General features: G+C 40.5%; 1 pseudogene; it reads right to left on the reverse strand.

The window, feature by feature from the left end:
* Positions 1-617: 617 nt before the first annotated feature.
* LOC115128955 (procathepsin L-like) lies at positions 618-5526 on the reverse strand (annotated as a pseudogene).
* Between the last annotated feature and the right edge of the window lie 231 nt (positions 5527-5757).

Genomic DNA, 5757 nt, shown 5'->3' on the forward strand with positions numbered 1-5757 from the left:
GCCTATTGGATGTAGTCATTTACTCTGAATTATTCCGTAAAAGTATCATGTGTTGTATGTATCCTACACTGTAATCGTTTGTGTTAATTGTTTTGTGAGTAATACATCCTGTTAGTTGAATTGAGTAAATGCAGTCCTCGTTTTACAGAGCCATTCTTTGATTGAATATAAGCTCATAAATTAGTGGAGTCATTGGTAAACCGATCTTTTGATGTACATTTTATGTCATAGGGGTGTATTTTCTAAGCTGTTACGACTACTGTGACGTAACATTTGATAATAATATGCTTACTGTTTAAACTGTAACACGTCAGATTACTTTAAATTTGAGACTACAGTTGTGCTCATATTTAATGAAGTCATATTTAATGGTAAATGTTATGTACACTATACACATTAGATTACACATTGGTACTTTACATCTTGGTCTAAGATCAACTAGATAAATTAAAGCTTGGACGATGGGTGCTATAGACAGCGCATAAGCCTTTTAATAATCAGTTATCTTAGAACAAATGTAATTATAGCATCTGAGTGATAATGTGTAGATTCACAAGCGGGCTAGATTCACCAGTATACATTTATGATCTATAGCCGTTAGTCACATGATAATGGAGTCAGATTGATGAATGTAGTTTATTATTATTATTAAACACAATTTGAACTCATCTACATGTGTGTGTTAGAATGTTATACATCTCCTCTCACCACCCGGAGGCATATCAGTCTCTGCATCACTAGGCTCTTGTCTAGGTATTACCATTCAACACCTTTACTCAAACACAAGCTGCAGATAAAAGGCAGTGGAGGAAACAAACCCAGGTGTACCGTTCTCTTTTTGTCCCTCACTTTCAGAAACAAACCTCAGGAATATATATATATCCTGTGTCTACAACAGTGTTGTAAACACAAACAGTAAGCACAAACTGACATGTGCTAGAGAATTTAGTCTAGCTGGTCTCATCAAGTAAAGTTACAAATAAACGGAATGGTTAACTCAAATAGAACTATACACACACATACAATCGCACCGACACACATAAAATCAAGTATAAAACAAACTAGGTAGAATTTTCATAATTTCCCTAAAACAGTGTTTCTTTAAAACCCATGCAGCAGGTTTCTCTTGCGCATTTCATAGACTTAGTTAAGGCAGAACTGCAGTCGTCATGGCCCTTTTTTCAGAACGTTCGTCAAACATCTCTAAAACTACAACTCTGGGTCTAGTGTTCGAGAACTTACAGAACACTAGACCAGTGGGTAGCTGGCTGCCGTGGCGATGCCACAGTGGTTCTTCCTGTCTTTGGCCATGTAGATGTAGCCTTTGTCTCCCCATTTCTCGCTCCAGCTGAGGAAGAGACAAAACATGTTAGTCCCACAGTTCTAGTTAGTAGGAAATTATAGATTCACTGCTTGCTTTAGAAAAATGTATGACTTAGACCATAGTATCAGGACAAGAGAGGCATATTCCCCGATGAGGAAATCAACCAATCCCGCAGTAGTGACGTAACAAATAAAAAAACATCCTAGGAAGATACTATGTACTGTACCTGTTCTTGACAATCCAGAATTTCTTGCCATCTACATCCTCTCCTTCAAAACCGTATCCCACCACCAGAACTCCATGGTCAAGCTCCTCACTGCTGCACTTCTCCTCATAATAGATCCCTACAGGGAGAGGACATAGTTAAATTAGTGGGCTAAGATACGGAGTTTACTTCAGTATGTAAAACCACTTGATCTCAAACCTAATAGTTGGTTACTTAGCTAGTAACTAGTTAGAAATATTGGTCACAATTTACTTCAAAGACAACACCATTTGTACACGGTGAACAGGACAATAGACCAGTACAGATCACTGCTACCTCAAAAAATAGGTAGGGAATCCAATCCTTGCAAATAATGTTACACAAAATTTAAGTTGCACCGCTAACTGCTACTCACCAGACTGGTAGAACTGGAAGGATTCGTGGCTGGCGTCGATGGCGACAGCGATGGGGCCGACAGACGCCACAGCCGTCATCAGAGCGTGTTCTTTGCCACTGGGGATGTCCACAAAGCCAGTTTCATTGACAGCACTGAACTCTGGTCGGTAGTGGCAAAGATCATCATCCTGAGTTACCAGGGAAGAACAATGGCCATGATTAGTAAAAAACAACATATTCCAAATATTCAAACAAGTCGGTCATTCTTGGAGACAAATCCCACTTTAATGAAGTGGAAACTCAAATTTTCAAAGTTGAAGTTGTAAGTCATTCCAGATCGACAGCAAACACTGCATGATTTGGGACCAGGCTAAAAGAACAGGGCCTTACTTTTAATAAATGCATCTTCATATCCTATTATATTTGAATTCAGATTAATAGAACACAGGGCCTTACCTTGCCCAGATAGGGTAGGACGCCTCTGTGTCCAGGCCGCCGTTGTCCTTTACATACTGGAACGCCAAGTCCATGAGACCTCCATTACAGCCCTCGTTGCCCTGGGGTCTAGAGCAGTCCATCAGGTTCTGTTCACTCAGAGACACCAGATTGCCAGTCTTCCTGAATTGCTGGCCCTCTATGGCTCCGGTGGAACTGAACGCCCAGCAAGACCCACATGAGCACTGAGGGGGTAAAGGTTGTTAAACATCTTGTTACTTTTTCATGCCAGAAAACACTGACGTGCATATTACGCCAGTAATAAATACATTTAAAATATATATAACAATATGTATGCGCAATTTGCCGCCTTATCTTCTGGATACTGTAAATTGCAATCATGGTAAACAGCATGCAAACAAGCCAGATAGTTCTCTGGAAGTGTGTGGATGAGTCATGACTCATGAGTGATTCAGGTCTCACCTGGTTCTTGATGGGAGTGACGTAGCCCTTCTCTCTCCAGTCCACAGCTTCAGGGACCTGCAGGTAATTGGGTTCCATGAACAGAGAGCCCTTGTACTTCCTCTCAGTCGTCTGCTTGTAGCCGTTCATGAGCTGCCTGAACTGTTCGTTGGTCTAGAGAGGAAAGAATCAGAACAAGTTGAAACGTAATGTCTTCACTGGCAAGATGTGGTTTGTAATTTACCATCTGAATGGGAAATGTACTTTTTTTTTTACGTCTTAGGACTGTTTTAAAAGTTGTGCACTTAGCCATAAATCCTGTGTGCATCTTTAAAAGACTATGAGTAAGTTTCAATTCTCTTCTCGGGAGAACTATTCCATTCCTGCTTGATAGTTGAAGAAACCTAACCTGCGAGTCTGAATACATTCCTGCTTTCATTGTCAACGCTGACACCTGTGCCTGTGAAATATTTCATACTGTATGTGCTTCAGCAAATCTATGGCATGGCAACAAAAAGATCCAGCTATAGCACACACACAGTATGGGAAAGAGCTGCTGAAAAGTAGCTCCTGCTCCACAGTAAAATGTCTCAGCAACAGACTTGGACAGAAGTTCACTGGAACTGATATCAGCACCTGAAAATTTCCACTGCTTTAGTTCCTGCACCTCATAGAATATTAGCTCAAAAGTCCTGCAGTGTTCCTGGATATAAATATATACAGTACAGGGCCCAAGAATGAGTAGCGGCACCCATTTCATCCATGTCAAGCACTGCTCAGCAAGGTGATTCTTCTTACCATGTCACCAAAGTTGTTCATGCCCAGACGGTAGGAGTGTTTTCCCATAGAGTGGTCCAGGTTGTGCATCTCAATTTTTTTCAGGTTCTTTTCCCAAACCATCCTCCTCCAGCCCTCCTCGCTCTGTAACAATGAGTGAAAAACAGTGAGAAAATATACACAATCATATACTGTCCCAGAACTATGTGCACAATCCATGCAATTAATGATACATAGGTGTAATTTACAGCTACATGTATGCACCACTTGATCAATTTGAGCCCCTTGTTGAGAGCAGTGGAGGATGGTGGGAGGAGTCAAAGGAGGACAGGCTCATTGTACTGGCTGTAATGGCAGAGTCAAACGTGGTTTCTAAATGTTTGATACCATTCCAATAATTCCATTCCAGTCTTTACAATAAGCCCATCCTCCAAAAGCTCATCCCACCAGCCTCCACTCGTTGGGAGCTACTGAGGGGTTCCTATGACGATGTGCTCCTCTACTTGTGCTGAAACACCCACCTCATGGTAGTTCTTGCTGTGCCAGTTCTTCCACAAGTGCCAGTGGCCCTCCAACTGAGAGTCAAACATAGGGGCCGCATACACAGCACTCATACAGAGCACCAACACTGCCAAGTAGAGGGACATCATGGTCAAACAGCTGTGGAGAGAGAGAGAGAGAGAGAGAGCAGAGCTGAGTCAGCCTTGTATTTTCAGTGTAATGAAGCTATATAGCATAAATTGTTGAATTTGTACCTTTGAAACAACGGCAGATCTTATATACAACAACAAAATGTCTGGGCAGCACCTCCTACTGGAGAGTTGATCAACAACTTTCCATTTGGTCTCCCATCCAGTGTTTTAACCAAGGCCAGTTTAGCTTTGACATGTCACTGACTACTACCAATGTGGTATTGTGTGAATGATTGAAAAATCTCAATTTAATTTGTTTTTAAATTACGTTTAATAAAATTTTTTTTTTTTAAATCGTTGTTACTATGAAGTCATTACAAAGGGTAGCTTTAACAGAGAAAATGAAATTTAACCATCCTTTATAAGTCATATCAATTGTAATATTTACGCTAATAAAGCACTTGTGAAGTCATCAGCAGCTATTGTTTTAACTCAACCTAGGGTTCACAAACACATCACCTTGCACTTTCACCATCCTGTGAAGTTAATTCATCATAATGTATTTAATCTGCAGCCTAATAAACTGCATGCTTTCCCAACGAGTAGTAAAGTGAGGTCCACACTACTACTCCAAGTTTACTTCGATATGATGGTTATTATATTCACCAACAATCACATAATTAATTTTACTGACACAAAAAGACTCCACCTAGTCTAGACTATTTTGTGTTGTCGACATTTGGAAAGTTAACTGAAAAATGGTTTCCATCAGGTGTGTCATTACTTTAATCCGACATGTACTTTACTTGCTATACCACCGTTGGATGGAAATGTGGTTTGTGAGAACAAAACAAAAAAACCTCCAAACTACCTTCCGCTCAACACAAGAAAAAAGATTAAACATATGGAACTAGGATACTACACTACCGGTATTCCAAATTAAATAAATTGGTATGTATTACTTTATGTGATATCCAGAAATATTCGAGGGAATGTTTGGTAACAGCCGGCAGAAAAAGCAACATCAGGAACTTTAGACTAATATTGTCTTTCTGTATCAATCAAATTGAAGAACAAATGCCCCTGGTAAATGTCCATAACCCAAGATCCTAACACTGTACAAAGAACAGAATGGAAAGCTGTACTTACTTTTTCCCGTCAATTTGCAGTAGCAGGGTGATGATATTTGCTGCTGTTGTTGTGTAGTCAGTGAACAAGACACGACACTTTATACAGCCAGCTATATGTCCTATAGTGGTGGGGGCTGGCTTGTGATTGGCTGAAAGGGGACCGTATATCACACTGCCGGCCCGCTGAAAGATAATTTAAAGATCTCAGGTCCCGCCCGGTGTAAATAACCCAGCATGTGATTCCTGACCACTTGACCGTTTTCATCGACTCCGTAAAGATTAAACATCTTTAGTGGGTTGATTTGATTACTGGGAAGTCAGTCGAGTCAGTTCCCTTACCATTTTTTCATCTTCGGTTACTTTGTAACAGTTCTCTCATCATGTGCGGGCGCGGAG

This window comes from Oncorhynchus nerka, linkage group LG4, assembly GCF_034236695.1.
Source record: "Oncorhynchus nerka isolate Pitt River linkage group LG4, Oner_Uvic_2.0, whole genome shotgun sequence".
Classification (NCBI taxonomy): Eukaryota; Metazoa; Chordata; class Actinopteri; order Salmoniformes; family Salmonidae; genus Oncorhynchus; species Oncorhynchus nerka.